This window comes from Choloepus didactylus, chromosome 3, assembly GCF_015220235.1.
Source record: "Choloepus didactylus isolate mChoDid1 chromosome 3, mChoDid1.pri, whole genome shotgun sequence".
NCBI lineage: Eukaryota > Metazoa > Chordata > Mammalia > Pilosa > Megalonychidae > Choloepus > Choloepus didactylus.
The window spans coordinates 221,900,313-221,918,375 of NC_051309.1; the positions used below are offsets into that span (position 1 = coordinate 221,900,313).

General features: G+C 40.0%; 1 pseudogene; it reads left to right on the top strand.

Moving 5' to 3' along the window:
• The first annotated feature begins 8,586 nt into the window (after positions 1-8,586).
• The window catches only part of LOC119530656, a 40,606-nt pseudogene continuing 31,129 nt past the window's right edge, over positions 8,587-18,063 (top strand).

The following is an 18,063-nucleotide window of genomic DNA, read 5'->3' on the forward strand; positions in this document are numbered from 1 at the left end:
GAAGAGTGGACTGCTTCCTCTAACAAGAGATGCTCAGAGAGATTTGGAGATTCAAGATTCCCAGTTTCAAAAACTCAACCCAGGTAGAGGCTTGCTGTGTCTATGACTTCAACTTATTTTATAATTCTGCAAAATACACAACTGAATTCCAGGTCTAATTTTAATCAAGATTGGCCCTGCATATAGGGTATTTATTGACGCTCTCTGGTTCTCTGAGCTTGATTTGAGCTGAGAGTTTAAAGACCTGTTCTTGCCACTGCCATTGTCTATATGTAAGTTATCCAACACAGTTAGAAGAGCCACACTACACTAGAGTCCTAGAGTTATTCTTACTGTCATAAAATTCAAGTTTAGCAGCTGCTTCACCCTCAAGGTACATAATACAGAAAGCACTTTATCACAGTTAACCACAGGAAATAATTCTGTCATATTACCACAGCATGCCATGGCTTAGTAGTAACCCCTTTGACATTATCAAAGAGCTCAGCATTTTATTCAAAGCTAAGGACAAAACTAAACCAGCCTGGACATTTTTGAGGATTTTTTTCCTGTGACTGCTCCCATTACCAAGTATCCAATCAAGGTTGGATTGGATTACCAAGTATGCAAGTATCCAGTCAGTGTCCATTCAGGAAAATGGACCACATTAGGTATATCAATAGAAAAAAATTAATACAAGCAATTGATTACACAAGTACTGGAGGACTAATAAAACAGAAAGAGAACTCTGAACTTTCACAGAGATAGTAACTAAAAGAAGAAGCTACCACTGCTAATGCTGGAGGAACAAAGGGAAGAGATTTGGATTATCAGAACTAGAAGCTTAGAGAAGGAAGCTCAAGGACCTGGGGTTCATACCACTGAGGAGGGGGCATTCGTGGATGCTGTTGGTCCCTGAGAAATTCATAGGAGGAACCCCATGGAGTAGGCCCATGGAATTGAAGAGGGGCATTGCCCGGCTGTTAGCAGTACCTCTGAAAGGTCACCATGAGGCTGGTTCCAGGAGTACTGAAAGATAAAACTATTTCTGCTTCCAGGATGAAATGCTCCTGCTGAACATTGCTTGTAGGTACAGCAAGTAAGTAGGAAAGAAGTACCTTCTCTGCTCTTGCCTTCCAATCTCCTTCTAGAGTCCCCTGTTGCAGAACCCAACAGGAATTGAGAGTATAAATGAGAAAGGCTTGCAGAGTTCTAGCACTGGCATCAAGGAGCAGAAACTATAAGGATGCACTTGGAGATAAAAGACAGTAGCTTAATAGCCAGTACAAATATACCTACTGACACTGACACACAAAAATAGAAATCCTGAATGTTCTTAGCATTAAAGAAATTTAAGCAGAAGTCAAAAATCTTCCTACAAAGCAACCTATAAATCCAGATGGATTCACTGGTAAGTTCTACCAATTACCCAAGGAAAGAAAAATTCCACTCATATACATCCTTTTCTTAAATTATTATGTGAGGGTGACATAACCTTGATATTAAACCCAACAAGGAATAGTATAAAAGAAAAATGACAGTCCAATCTCATTCATGACTAAAGATGCAAGAATCCTAAACAAAATATTAGCAAATGAATCCAGCAATATATAAAAAGGATAATAAATACTACCAAATTGGATTCATTCCAAGAATGTAAACTCAATTAAACATTATAAAAATCAATTAATATAATTCACCACTTTAACATAGTAAAGAAAACATCATTTGAACATCTCAATATCTGTCCATAATTTTTTTAAAATATTTTTAGCATCAAGAAATAGAAGTGAATTTTCTTAGTCTGATAAAGTTTATCTACTAAAAAATTTATAGAGAATATAATCTATTACTTAATGGTGAAATTTTGATGCTTTTTCTATTGAGATATGGAACAATTAAAATATTCTGCTATTATCATTCTCTTCAACACTGTATTGGAGGTGCCAGTATGTAGTAAGGTTAAAAAAAAAAAAAAAAAAAAAAAAACAGAAATAAAATGAAAATTGAATGGAAAGAAAGAAATAAAATTGACATTATTCACAGATAATGTGATTGTGAATATGAAAACAGAAGAATCTACGGGGGAAATATTAGAATTAAGAAGAGCAATTTTAAAGATCCCTATATATAAAATCAATATACAAAAATCAGTTATAGAAACCACTCTGGGAAAAGATATAGTAATTTTATTGGACTAACACTTCCAAAGATAGCATTTATAAACTCTGAGCAAAAAAGAAAAAAAATTTATTAATGAATGGATAACCTATTTGAATAGCAACTAAAAGCAGGCAGAAAGTGGTGAAGAGTCAAGTCAGAGAGAAGGACACTGCCCTGGATATGCTATTACCTGAGGGTAGTGCACAGTCCACAAGATATGGGCCAGCTAGAATTCAAACAGAAAGCTTCTGGCTTTCTGGCTCAAGGAATCAGAAAACAGACTTCCAGAGCAGCTGAATAATTGAGGGAAAATTCTGGAAAAAGTGAGGCATGAGAGGACCCCCTAAATCAACATATAAACTCCACCCAAATTCTGGACCAAGCCATGAACTGTGCATTGGTGGGAGAGAATCCAAGGATCCCAACTGGAAAGACCCCCTTGAAGCTACTGTCTACCTCAGGGGAGACAGAGTTTGGTGTTTGAGTCCAGCCAAGTTAGCCACCTGCTTCAAAGGAAGACAGCAGGATCCAAAGTCTCTACAAGTTATAAATAATGTCTAGCATACAATCAAAAATTACTAGAAATGGGGAATTAAAACAAAAACCATAAAAGTGTGACTTATAATCAAGAAAAATGAATGTGGTCAATCATAACCAACCCCTAGGTGACCCAGATGTTGGCATTAGCAAACAGGAACTTTAAAGAAACATTATAAATATGTTCAAGAATTTAAAGGAACTAATATCATAACAAATAAACAAATGGAAATCTTAGCAGAGAAATTGAAACCATAAAAAGGAATCAAATGGAAACTTTGGAATTGAAAAGTACAATATCTGAAATCAAAAGGTGACAAGATAACCTTAAAGACATATTGGAGATCGCAGAAGATAAGATCAGAGAACTTGTTCATCAGTTATTAGAAAGTATCCAATCCAAAGGCCTTGTCCCTTAATCCCTAAAAGGATATTAATTCCTTTGCTTGAATTCCTATTAATATTAATATTAATTCCTTAATATCAAGGAGTCCAGTAAACATGTAATTAGAGTTCCAGAAGGAGAACAGAGAAAGAGTGGGAAAGAATAAATATTTGAAGAAATATGGCAATATTTTTACCAAATTTAGTGAAAAGCATAAGTTAATAGATCTGAGGAATTCAGCAAACCCTGGGAGGATAATTACAATGAAAACCACACTTAAGCAAATAGTAGGAAAACAAATGATAAATAGGTCATTTGTAAAGCAGTCAGAGGAAAATGATATATTACATACAGAGGACTAAAAATAAGAATGATAGCTAAGTTTTTCATAAATAAAACAAAGGAGGCTAGAAGAACATGAAAAGACATCTTTAAAGGGAAAAAAAAAAGGAAAAACAAACTGCCAGCCAGGAATGCTCCATCTTGTGGAAAGTTTTCAAAATAAAGAAATTTTTAGATCAAAGAAAACAAAAAATTAATAATCAGTGGGCCTGAATTACAAGAAATACTAAAAGAAATTCTTCATGCTGAAGAGAAATGACACCATATGTAAACTTGGATGTACCAAAATGAATAAAGAGTACCAAATATGGATAAGTGAATAAATATAAAACAAATCAACTCACAATGGTGTCATGGACTATTTTAATTTTTTTAGGGAAACATAGGCAAATTTGACACCTGTCAAATTCTATGCTGTGCAATTGACTAGCTCTAGATGGTTTTACCATTAGATCAAACTACATTACTTTCAAAGGCTTCATATCTTCACAAAGCCACATTTTCAGCAGTGCTATAATAGAAAGCAAAAGCCCCACAAAATCAACATGAAACATGAAATTAGTATGGCAATACCCAACGTTATTTCAAAGTTTGAGGACTTGTGCAGTGTCCAACAGGCATACCCATCCCCTAAGTAAGTAATTGTGATTTTTCAAGAACGAAAAATACATTTTTTTCAATATTTGTGGCTTATTTGCAAATAGCTACAAGGTTGTAAGAACATAACTACTTATTAAGTTGTTTGGATATAACTACTTAATGAATGGATGTGTTAGGTATTTCTTTTGACCTAGACATAATATGAAAATATAACTGAGATATAAAGAATACCATGAACCAAGAAAGCTGGGAACTACAGATATAGGAGAATATATTGGTGACCTCAGGGGAGGAAAATTTTCTTAAAGAAGAAATAGAAAGCACTAATCATAAATATATGTATATATACTTGAAGTCCTTAAAATTAAGAACTTTTATTCTTCAAATGACACCATAAAGATCTGGAAAATCTGAGTCAACAAGTGGGGAAATATATAATTTATAAAACTGACAAAGTTCCCTTTCCAAAATACATAAAGAAAACCTACAAATTAGTAAGATAAAGACAACCTTATACAAAAATGGGTAAAATGCTTAGACACTTTACAAAATGGGAAATCCATATGGCCAATAAACTTGAATAAAATGCTCACTCTCATTAGAAATCAGCAAATACAAAGTAAAACAACAATGAAAAGATAAAACTCTAAAATTTCTAGAACACATAAAAAATTATTTGTGACTATGAGTAAGACAAGGATTTTTAAAAGGGACACAAAAATCTCAAACCTTTAAAACATTGGTAAATTGAACTTCATCAAAATTTAAAGCTTCTTTTCAAAAGATACTACTAAGAAAATAAAAAGATAAAACACAACCCGGAAGAAAACACATTCCTGATAAAGAACTTGTATCCAGTATATATAAAGAACTTTTAACTCCATGATAAGAAAACAATCCCATTTAAAAATTGGTAAAAGATTTAAACACTTCACAAGAGAAGATAGACAAATGACCAATAAGCACATGAAAACATGCTCAACATCATTAGACACCAAGGAAATGCAAATTAAAATATAATGAGATCTCACTATGCATGTGCGCACACACTAGAATACCTAAAATTAAAGACTGTGATCCTCATGGAGCTTCTGATCAACTAAGATGGTGGCTAAGATACTTGAGGGTGCCATTTTACCACAGAATCTTAAAGAACTAGCAAAAAATGGCAGAGCAATCTTCCTCAGAATTCCAGAAAACAGTTAAAGGATTAGAGTAACGGTGAGTGCAAAATCAAGAAAATGAACCTTTTAAAAATGTTAGGAAAGGCTCCTGGCTCCCTTGATGTTCCTCCCTTCACCCTCTGTCTGACACTGTGTTGTCAGCCTGTGGTCCCATTTTGGGTCCCTGTTGTGGTTTGGGAGGAGGCAGAGTAACTCCTATGCACATACTTCAGTGCTTGTATGTCAGTGCTAATCTATGGGGAGGCAGCCTGAAAGACTGAACCAGGGAACTCCTCTATGGCTCATCCACCCAGAATTCACCCTGCAGGCAGAAACATCTGGTAGACAGCTAAAGCAGGATAAGAAACAATTAAGTTCACTTGGCCTGGGGCAAAGGATTACTTGCTTCAAGTAGTAATAGAGAAACTGGAAGGGGGAGAAGGTCTATTTCATAGAGAGTAGAAGTGACATTCAAATTCCTATAAATGGGGAACTCTCTAAGGCCTTGAGCTAGCACAAGCCCAGGACAAGATGAAAGCTCAAAAAGGACAGAGAAGACCCTGTACTTTTCATTCATCTAGGGTCAATTTTCTTAATAAGAGGGCTAACTCTGAAGGAGAACACCAGCCAATGCAGAGCCAATTTTCAAAGATGGTGAAAGGTGTTTTTTGTGTAGGTTTGTTTGTTTTTTGTTAGCTTAGGATCCTCAAGGAAATCTCTGCCATATCACTTACTGACAACAAACTTAAAGAACAGACAGCTCAGGGATTAAATCACAGAATTAACACTTTAAAATATTAAAATATAAAGAGTGCAACAAAAGATTAAAAGACAAAGAAACAGGAAATGATGGCTTATCCAAAGGAATAAGATAAAAATCCAGAAACCATCAATGAAGAAGACTAGATTTTGGACTTACTTGGAAAATACTTTAATATGCTCAAGGAATAAAGGAAAACACAGGGAAAGAACTAAAGGCTAGATATCAGGAAAATGATGAATGAATGATATGAAAACCTCAATAAAGAGACAGAAATTTTAAAAAGGAACCAAACAGAAATACTGGAGTCGAAGAAAACAATAACAGAAATGAAAAATTCCCAGGAGGGTTTCAACAGAAAATTAGAGCTGGCAAAAGAAATAATCAATGAACTGGAAGATAAGACAATTAAAATTATTCAGGATGAGGAGCAGAAAGAAAAAAAGAATGAAAAAAAAAAAGGGAACAGAGCCTAAGAGACCATGGGATACTGTTCCAGTTTGCTAATGCTGCCGGAATGCAAAACACCAGAAATGGATTGGCTTTTATAAAGGGGATTTATTTGGTTACACAGTTACAGTCTTAAGGCCATGAAGTGTCCAAGGTAAGTCATCAACAATTGGGTACCTTCACTGGAGGATGGCCAATGGTGTCTGGAAAACCTCTGTTAGCTGGGAAGGCATGTGGGTGGCATCTGCTCCAAAGTTCAGTGTTCAAATGGCCTTCTCTCAGGACGTTCCTCTCTAGGGTGCAGTTCCACAAAAATGTCACTCTTAGTTGCTCCTGGGGCGTTTTTCCTGTCTTAGGTTCTCCGGAGCAAAAGTCTGCTTTCAACGACCATCTTCAAACTTTCTCTATCTTCAGCTCCTCTCTCAGGTCCTGGACATTCTTCAAAGTGTCCCTCTTGGCTGTAGCTCCTCTTCAAAATGTCACTCTCAGCTGCACTGAGTTCCTTCTGTTTGTCAGCTCGTTTATATGGCTCCAGTGATTTAATTTAGACCCAACCTGAATGGGTGGGGTAACACCTCCATGGAAATTATCCAATCAGAATCATCACCCACAGTTGGGTGGCGTGCATCTCCACAGAAACACTCAAAGGATTCCAACCTAATCAGCACTAAAACATCTGCCCCACAAGATTGCATCAAAGAATATGGCTTTTCCTGGGGGACATAATATAGTCAAACCGGCATAGATGCCATCGCATTATCGGATTCCCTGAAGAAGAAAGAAAGGCGCAGAAGGAATATTTAAAGAAATAATGGCAGAAGACTTGCCAAATTTAACAAAAAATCTGAACATGCACATTCAAGTCTGGTGAAGTGGAAGACATGCCTGTCCTATGTTCCAGCACTCTACTCTTAGGTATATGTGCTAATGAAATGCATATCCATGTACACTGAGGTAAATGCCCATAGCAGCACTGTTTATAAGTGCCACAAACTGGAAACAACTCAAAAGTTCACCAGTAACAGGACAGATAAGTGAACTACAATATACTCAAATAATGTAATAATCTTCTGCAATAAAAATGAACATGCTATAGCTACAAACAACATGGATGAATCTGATGACACAATGTTGAGCAAGAAGGAAGACACAAAAGACCACAAACAGTATTTATATGGTCTGTGGATGCATGTCTAAATTGTAAATCTATGAAGAAAACTAAATTAATTTCACAGAAGTCAGGATAATGGTTACTCTGGAGGGAGAGGAGGATCTCTGAGAAGGGTAATAGCATGTGGGAAAGCCTTTAGCCACACATGGATATTTGCTTTATAATTATTAACCAAGCTGTACATATCATTGGGGTCCTTTTCTTTGTGTGTGTTATATTTCACAAAAACAAGGGGACATGTTAGATACATGATGGTTAAAGGAACTGGGCAGATTTAGCCTTAGCTTAGGGGTCAAATAATGTCAGCAACTATCTAAAGAGTTGATCCTCAGAAAAGAAAGTAAATCTGAATGCTTCTCCACAGAGAAAGAATCTTCTAATCTTTCAAAACATGAAATGGGCTTCCAGGCTCAGCAACCTCTCCCGGCTCTGAGGCTCTGGGGTCCAAGGGGCTGGATTTCAATAAGTAAGTAGGACAGGAACCAGGCACCCATTCCTCATAAAAGAACAAAGCATGAATGCAACATGTTTTGTATTGTTTTGTTTTGTTTTGAATAAATAAGTGAATGGATGGTTGCTGTGTGAGCTACACCCATCCTGCCATTTCTACTTGGAAAACGCCTGTTGTTTTTTATGCAGGCAGAGTGTGCAGTTCCAGCTGAACCTGTTCTGCTTGGGGCCTGCAGGTACAAAGTCCACGGAGAGGCCCGGTAGCCCCTTCTGAACAAAAGCAGCAATGGGACCACTCAGGGTGGTTTCTAGTCACCCTGAAGCCCGTCAGAGGCTATAAAGGTCTTTGTCTTGCAAGCAGCTCCCTAGATTGATCAACACCCAGAAAGACGAAGAACCGGTAGGTGTAAAGCAAGTAATGTCAATAATATCAATACTACTACAACTGAGCATAACAAAAGCTGCCATTTATTGAACACTGGGCATGTGTTTTACAATCCAGCTTTGTTTATTCCTTCAACCCACACTGCCCGATTCACCATGACTCAGAAGATGAATGGACGGCTTTTACCACTAGCAATCAGGGATGGTCTGGCGAAGGTGAGCATGCTTGGGTTTGGGCAGTCGTTAGGGTTGGGGCAGGGGTGATTTGGTCCTTCCTGCCCACCACCTCCCTCCTCTCATTTCCTTGGCTGCCATCTCCTCTGCCTGTAAACGATAACCTTCCTCATTGCCACCCAAATAATAAGTATCCTTAGTATAGCACCTCCTGTAGGTGATTCACGGAACTAGAAGCTTCCCATATTTTATTACATTTATTCATCTCAGTGCTGTTTTACTGATGGGCAAATCAAGGCTCAGAGTATTTAAATAATCTTCACAAGGTAAAGGTAGGGAAAAATTCAAACCACTTCATTTCCCCAGTGCTTCACTATGTACTGAACTCCCCTCATTCTCCCACTTTACTCCAAGCTTTACTCCTGCTTTTCATGGAGAAAGTTACTTCCCATTTCTTCAAGCAAAGGGCCCTCTGACCTCTGAGGTTCAAAATTCTTGCCTTGCCTATTCGCCGTCAACACCCTACTCAATTTTCCTAAGAAAACCAAGGGATTTTCTCTATCTTGTCCCATACCAAATATTTCCTGCCAGTTGATGAACGCAGTCAACTCCATCTCTCCCTGCTTCCCTTCCGGCTTAATTTTTGTGAAACCCTTGTTTGGTACAGAATATGAAGTCTCTCTTCCACGGATCCTCCCTCCTTATTTGCATGTTTGCTTAGGAAGCCACTGACGGAGCAGCGGATGGCTACAGGCGCTCAGTGTCCAAGCTCATATAGTCTAATGACTTGGAGGAAACCATTTTTAAGAGTGTCCCTACGTGCATGAGTCTGCAGCTGCCGGGAACCAGCTCAGTGCGTGAGGGAAGGGTCCTGGGTCAAGGGAACCTACTTAGAGTGTTGTAAATCAGGTCGTCTCCTGCCGGCAACACCCCATTCCCTGCACCCCTCCCAAAGCACAAGTTCATATTTGCAGAGCTTGCCCCATCGCCAGTCAGGCCCTGAATCATGCTTGTGACTCACTCTTCAGCCGATTTCTCTGCAGAAAGCTCTTAGCAGTTAATTTCTGGCTAATTTATTATCCTTCAGCTTGGCCCTACAGCGCCATTAGCCAGGAACCTGACACGACTGAGTGAAATATTGTCTAATTTATTATCTTATTACTCCTCTGGAACAGGATCAATTAATTACCCATTAAAGTATTTCAGCTACAGAGATTTATTAGGGGCCTTCTGCATTTTAACAGATGATTAGTTATACATGTTTGTTTGCTTGAAGAGCAGAGACTAGCAAATGGATGGAGGCGATGGAGAGAAGGAGACAGAGGAGAGAGGGCAGCCGAGGCAGCTAATGGATCTCCTCTGACTCCGTGAAAATGGAGCAGTCAATGACAAGAATTATCGACTCATTCACTTGCAGTTTTGAGATAACCATATGTACAGGGGAAGGGGAGGGGGGTGGAGAAAAACCCTCACTCAACTGCTTTTTCCATTCAATAAATTCGCTTCAGAATATATTGGATTGGGGTTTGATGGCTATTTCGTGTTTTGCAGAGTGCTGACACTGGTATGATTCAGTAATTATTGTTTCTTTTAAGTTATTGCTGTAATTTTGCTCTCTAAGATCCCAATCAATTTCTGCCTCTCAAGGGCACGCTTGAAAAGCGATATTTGAAAACAGCCCTCTGATAGATTTTGCCACTAGACAGTGGCTGAGACAAATAGCCTAATCTGGCACAAATTAGCTTGGCTTCCACAGATAGTTTTATACAGCAATGTAAATTATATTGTCAGGCCCAGTCACTTTCCTGCTTGGAGTGCAGCTAACAAGGAACCGTGGAGACATGACTGGTGCTTGGCTCTCCCAGGGCTGCTGCAAAGCCCTTTGTAAGGAAAGGGCCGGGGGCAGAGAGAGGAGAAACTGGCTCTGAGTTACAAAAGCAAGGTAGTCAAGCCCAAGTGAGCTAGAACGAGGAGGCGAGGATTCAGCTCTGAATGCTCTAGGTCAGGGCTGAACTAAGTCATTCAGGGGGGAGGTTACCAAGGGGTGCAATGGGCTGGTCCAATCCAGGGATGGGGAGGGAGTGACAGGCTCCGTTTGGAGGGCTGGGGCCTGGGGCTGCAAGCAGGAGGGGCAGGGCTCTGCTGGGAAGCAGCAGTGGAGAGGAGATGACCCGAACCCCAACTTCATCACTGCCGTGAGAAATGGTTGGCACTGGACTGGGTGCTGGGGAGGCACCAGATGTGCTGAGCTGAGCTGAAGTGAAAGATGTGCTGAGCAGAGCGGGAGGAAAATGTGCTGAGCAGGCTGCACTGACCATCCTGGGAAGTGCCAGGCAGGAGGCACTGACTGGCCAAGGATAAGGCTCCCTGTGGAGGTGGAGGCCCCGGAGCATCTCGTGGGAGGTAGGAGATGGCTTGGTTGGGAAAGAAGCCTGCTCCAAGGTGTCCCTGCCATGCTGGGACTGGGAAGTATCCTGAACCCTCATCTGTCCATGTAGAACTTCTCTGCCAGCATTCAGAATCCTCCAGAATCTGGCTCCTCTCCCCTTCCCCAACGACACTCTCCATGGCTTCATCGCCATCCTCTTTCCCAGTCACACTCTTCCTTCCTCCTTCCTCCTGCTGCCTCTAGCACCCTCTGTCCTCTTGCCCTAGAGAAGCTACCACCTCTCTGCCTCTTCATAACCTGCAATCTCTCCAAGCTGCCCCTGGGACTTGCTCCTGGGCTAGCCGTGGAATACTGCCTTGCTGTCATCTGGCATCTGCCAAATCCAGCTGCAAATTCTCAGACGCCTGAGCTTGAGCATCTGTGTGCTGAGATAGGAGGCAGCCCAGCCCCACAGGCAGCAACCACTGCTGATCTAACCAGCCTTTGGAACTCTGCAGGGCCAGGCACCAGAGAAGCCCCTCTAGGGGGGGGACTCATGAGGTTAGTGGGGGACGAGTCAGGGAGAGCAGTAGTGAGAGTAGAGACTCCACGTCCACCCCTCGCACCCGGCCTGGAGGGGCCACGGGGGAGGTCACTAATGCTCTCTGTACTGAGCCCTTGGACCTAAGGGCTCTCTGGCCAGTGAGCGGTCAGGGTTTGGATTTGGGTTTTGGACTGCCCCATGGGGTCCTCCATCCTTCCGGATCTAAGCCCGTGCTGAGGCCATACTTCCTAGTGAAGGACCCTCTTTGTCCAATGGCTGAATATACATTTCTCACAGACAGCAATGAGGATACCTAACTGAGAGAAAACAGCTTCTCCACAAACTTCCTGGGCCTCCCGGTCTGATAATGACCCAAGAGATTGCGTCTTTAAAGAAAGCTGCTGTTTTGAATTTAATTTAAACTCATCTGCCCCATCCAGTTATCATCTGGCATTTCTGAAACACTCTTAACCATTCCTGCTTAGTAGTTACTTATCTCTCTGTGTCTCTGGGAAGGAGGTTGGTATTATTACCTCTTCTTGATTTACTTGAAAAAAAGAGTTACAAACATAGATGACAAAAATGCAACATTAGCAAGAATGACGTTGACTCTTTTAATACAGTCTAATATAGTCTAATAAAAACATTGGTGTCAGAGGGAAGTGCACTTACTTTTCTTTATTTAACCCTACCATGTGACACTTAGCATATGCAAGATGTTTTACATAACTTACATTGTTTAATTCATAACATAATGCTATAACAAATAGATACAAAAAGTGTATGAAATCGCAAACACAACAGAAGTTTATTTCTCACTTGTCCAAAACAGCATCCTGATGAGTAGGGCAGCTCTCCTCCAAGCAATGACGGATGGGCCCAGCATCCTTCCATCTTGTGGCTCCACCTTCCTCAAGACATGGCTTCCAGGAAGCTCCTTGTGCTCTTCTGCTTCAAACCTGAAGAGAAAGAAATATGGAGGCTTGCTGATGGGAGGTTTTTGATGGACCAGGCTTGGAAGCAGACCACAACTCTTCTGCTCACACTGGATTAATTGGATGCATTTCCAGACCTTAGTATCCCCATTTTACAGATGAGAAATCTGGGGTATAATGTCCAAAGTCAGACCTAGAATGGCAAAGCTAGAATTTGGATTCAAGGCTATCTTACACCAAAGCCTATGTGTATTCTACTCAACCAAACTAAAGCATACAGGAAAACAAAATCTAATCAGGAACATAACCTGCAGAGTAAATCATCTTCAGTCATTTTACCCAAGACTCAAGTTGAAATTTTGGTTTGGAACACCTAGTTCTAAGTTCTTTCAAAGTGGTTCCACTGATATGTGGAACCCTGAACCATATTGATCCTTGGACTCAAGAAACAGAACTAGATTTATCTCCTTAAGAGCAATGCCAAAGATTACAATGCAATTTTACAAGTGATGAAACTGAGGCTCAGAGAGATTAAATGATTTGCTTAAAGTCACAAAGCTAAGTGGGTAACAGGCAGGACCTGAACCAACTTCTCACTGCAAGTCAACGGCATGCTCCTCCAACCTCAACCCTCCCACCTCACTAGGTCCTTTCACATAATGGCTGGAAATGAAATCAGATCCTGTCATCATCTCCATGCTGAAAGCCTGTTTAGAGCACCCATTACCTGTTACCTAAATCTAGAAAGATATGTCTTCTGAGGGGCTCACTCTCCCATTCCCTAAATGTAACAAATTGAATATTCCACTGATGCAGAAGTCAGGAGAATCTCCAACATTCATGAGACAGAATGATGAAGTTCCGTGCAGGCAAGCATTGTGTCCTATTTTGTTTATATCCTCAAGGCCAAAGTATCTAAAAATTGAAAGGTTATGTGATAAGTATCTATTGGATGGATGCATAGATGGATGAGTAAATGACTGCATTCACCATTTTCTCACCAAAAAATAATAATGAAGATGACCTTCAAAAAAGAAAGGACAGGGAAAAATAAGGCTTTTTAGGTATAACACTTCATATTATCATTTTAGTGTTTAATTTAGAGATTATAATATACATCTTTAACTCAGTCTACTTAGAATTAATGTTGTACCTTTTCATGCAAAATGTAAAAACTCTGCAACTGTGTAGCTCCATCTAGCATCTCTCCATCTTTATGCTGTAGTTGTCATATGGATAACATCTACTGTGTTATAAACCCCACAAGACAATGTTATAATTTGTTCTTGGAGAGGTCGTGTATTTTAAAGAAATCAAGAGAGAAAAAAATAGTATTTTATATTTATCCAGATATTTACCACTTTTAGTGTTCTTCATTCCTTCCTGAAGATCTGCTTTTCCATCTGGTATCATTTCATGTCAACCTAAAGAAGTTCCTTTAGCATTTGTTGTAAGGCAGGCCTGCCAATGATGAATTCACTTAGTTTTCTTTCATCTAAAAATGTCTTTATTTTCCTTCAAGCTTAAAGGATATTTTCATTGAATATAAATTCTGGGTTGATTTTTTTAACTCCCTTCACTTTAAAGATGGCCTTCCATTGTTTTCTGGCTTCCATTGAATCACTGTCCCCTTGTATGGAACATATTTTTTCTCTAGATATTTTCAATATTTTTTCTTTATCTTTGGTTTTTCAGCAATTTGATTTTAATGTGCCAAGGCATGATTAATTTCGTATTTATCCTGCTTGGGTTTGCTGAGATTCTTGAATTTGTAAAATTATGTCATTTATCAAATCTGGGAAATTTTTGCTCATTATTTCTGCAAATATATTTTTGTACTTCCTTCTTTCTTCTACTGGGACTCTCATTACACATATGTTAGACATTTTAATTTTGTCTTGTGAGTACCTGAAGTCCTATTCTTTTACCATTTTCCTTTTTATTCTTAATTATCTTAGGATAATTTCTATCGATCTATCTTTAAGTTCACTGACTCTCTGTTATCTTCATCCTGCTTTTAAGTTCATTCAGTGAATTTTTTACTTCAGATATTATATTTTTCAGTTCTATTTGATCCATTTTTGTAGTCTCTATTTCTCTACTGATTTTTATATTTTTCATTTAATTTAAGCATAATTTTCTCTTATGTTAATGACTATAGTTATAATAACTGTTTTAGAATTCTTATCTAGTTATTCCAACATTTGTATCAATTAGGGGTCAGTCTTCATTGACTGTGTGTTGTCTTGAAAATGGGTCACATTTTTATGGCTCTTCATGTCTTAAGTAGCTTTGGATTATATTCTGAACATTGTGAATGTTGTATTGTGGATACTCTGAATTCTGTTATATTCCTCTGAAGAGTGGTGATTTTGTTGTTGTTGTAGTAGTAGCAGGCACTAATAAATGGTAAAACTGGGTTTCTAACCCATATCCTTCTGGTATGAAAGCCACTGTCTTTCCAGTAGACCACATTAATTCTACAATATCCACCAATTACTGAGAACTGAGACAGGTGCTTTACTGACTGGAGTTAACCCTGAAACTAATCAAAAAACACAAGACACTCAAAGCAGTTAAATTTTCCCCCTGATGAAATTATCAGAACTGTAGATCTTTAAGGTAGTTCTACTAGCCCAGAGTTAAGGTCTTCCTTTGATGAGGGAAGCACTTTTCCTTGACAGAGGTGCCACCTACCCGAAAAAAACAGAGAAACACGCACTGGCTGTTCTTCCGGAGAGGCAACTTCTGTAAAAGGCTACCTGGAACCCACTTTATTCAAGAACACATTCATATGGCTCCAATAGGTGGGGGAGAGATGGGGGGAGAGAATGACATTCAGACAGAAGAAAATTTAAGGCCCTCTCAAACCAATGACAAGGTCAATAGCCCTCGGCTCCTTTCTATACATACAGGAGAGTTGAGCTAGTTATTATTCACACATTTTATATTTTTCATGTCAATAGTCCTGAATTATAATAATGCTTCTTTTGTCAAACTTGCCATTAGTGGGTTCAAGATTCTTAAGGAGTATATACAGACCTCCCACACCCACATAGTTATTTAAAGTGACTATTGAGCTCACTTGAAAGCAATATCTAGGCTGTTGATCAGAACCAACCCTTCCCCACATAATATAACGTATTTTATTGTTTGCTTTTTATCCCATAGTGTTGACCTACATGTTGGTATAAAATCTTAGTAAGCGTCAGATTTTTTGGTATATATATTCAAGAATTTATTTGTTCAAAAAATAATTATCAGAAGAGAGGCAGGGCAAGATGGCGGACTGGTGAGCTGTATGTTTTAGTTACTCCTCCAGGAAAGTAGGTAGAAAGCCAGGAACTGCGTGGACTGGACACCACAGAGCAATCTGACTTTGGGCATACTTCATACAACACTCATGAAAACGTGGAACTGCTGAGATCAGCGAAATCTGTAACTTTTTGTGGCCAGGGGACCCGCACCCCTCCCTGCCAGGCTCAGTCCCATGGGAGGAGGGGCTGTCAGCTCCGGGAAGGAGAAGGGAGAACTGCAGTGGCAGCCATTATCAGAAACTCATTCTACTGATCCAAACTCCAACCATAGATAGACTGAGACTAGACACCAGAGAATCTGAGAGCAGCCAGCCCAGCAGAGAGGAGACAGGCATAGAAAAAAACAGCACGAAAAACTCCAAAATAAAAGTGGAGGATTTTTGGAGTTCTGGTGAACATAGAAAGGGGAAGGGCAGAGCTCAGGCCCTGAGGCTCATATGCAAATCCCGAAGGAAAGCTGATCTCTCTGCCCTGTGGACCTTTCCTTAATGGCCCTAATTGCTTTGTCTCTTAGCATTTCAATAACCCATTAGATCTCTGAGGAGGGCCCTTTTTTTTAATCCTTTATTATTTTTCTAAAACAATTAGTCTAAGAAGCCCAATACAGAAAGCTTCAAAGACTTGCAATTTGGGCAGGTCAAGACAAGAGCAGAACTAAGAGAGCTCTGAGACAAAAGGCAATAATCAAGTGGCTGAGAAAATTCACTAAACACCACAACTTCCCAAGAAAAGGGGGGTGTCTGCTCACAGCCATCATCCTGGTGGACAGGAAACACTCCTGCCCGTCGCCAGCCCCATAGACCAGAGCTGCACCAGACAACCCAGTGTGACGGAAGCGCTTCAAATAACAGGCACACACCACAAAACTGGGTGTGGACATTAGCCTTCCCTGCAACCTCAGCTGATTGTCCCAGAGTTGGGAAGGTGGAGCAGTGGGAATTAACAAAGCCCCATTCAGCCATCATTTCAGCAGACTGGGAGCCTCCCTACACAGCCCAGCAGCCCAGAACTGCCCTGGGGGGACGGCACTCACCTGTGACATAGCACAGTCATCCCTCAACAGAGGACCCGGGGTGCACAGCCTGGAAGAGGGGCCCACTTGCAAGTCTCAGGAGCCATACGCCAATACCAAGGACTTGTGGGTCAGTGGCAGACACAAACTGTGGCAGGACTGAACTGAAGGATTAGACTATTGCAGCAGCTTTAAAACTCTAGGATCATCAGGGAGATTTGATTGTTAGAGCCACCCCCCCTCCCTGACTGCCCAGAAACACGCCCCATATACAGGGCAGGCAACACCAACTACACACACAAGCTTGTTACACCAATTGGACCCCACAAGACTCACTCCCCCACTCACCAAAAAGGCTAAGCAGGGGAGAACTGGCTTGTGGAGAACAGGTGACTCGTGGACGCCACCTGCTGGTTAGTTAGAGAAAGTGTACTCCACGAAGCTGTAGATCTGATAAATTAGAGATAAGGACTTCAATTGGTCTACAAATCCTAAAAGAACCCTATCAAGTTCAGCAAATGCCAAGAGGCCAAAAACAACAGAAAATTATAAAGCATATGAAAAAACCAGATGATATGGATAACCCAAGCCCAAACACCCAAATAAAAAGACCAGAAGAGACACAGCACCTAGAGCAGCTACTCAAAGAACTAAAGATGAACAATGAGACCATAGTACGGGATACAAAGGAAATCAAGAAGACCCTAGAAGAGCATAAAGAAGACATTTCAAGACTAAATAAAAAAATGGATGATCTTATGGAAATTAAAGAAACTGTTGACCAAATTAAAAAGATTCTGGACACTCATAGTACAAGACTAGAAGAAGTTGAACAACGAATCAGTGACCTCGAAGATGACAGAATGGAAAATGAAAGCATAAAAGAAAGAATGGGGAACAAAATTGAAAAAATCGAAATGGACCTCAGGGATATGATAGATAATATGAAACTTCCAAATATCAGACTCATTGGTGTTCCAAAAGGGGAAGAAAAGGGTAAAGGTCTAGGAAGAGTATTCAAAGAAATTGTTGGGGAAAACTTCCCAAATCTTCTAAACAACATAAATACACAAATCATAAATGCTCAGCGAACTCCAAATAGAATAAATCCAAATAAACCCACTCTGAGACATATTCTGATCACACTGTCAAACACAGAAGAGAAGGAGCAAGTTCTGAAAGCAGCAAGAGAAAAGCAATTCACCACATACAAAGGAAACAGCATAAGACTAAGTAGTGACTACTCAGCAGCCACCATGGAGGCGAGAAGGCAGTGGCACGATATATTTAAAATTCTGAGTGAGAAAAATTTCCAACCAAGAATACTTT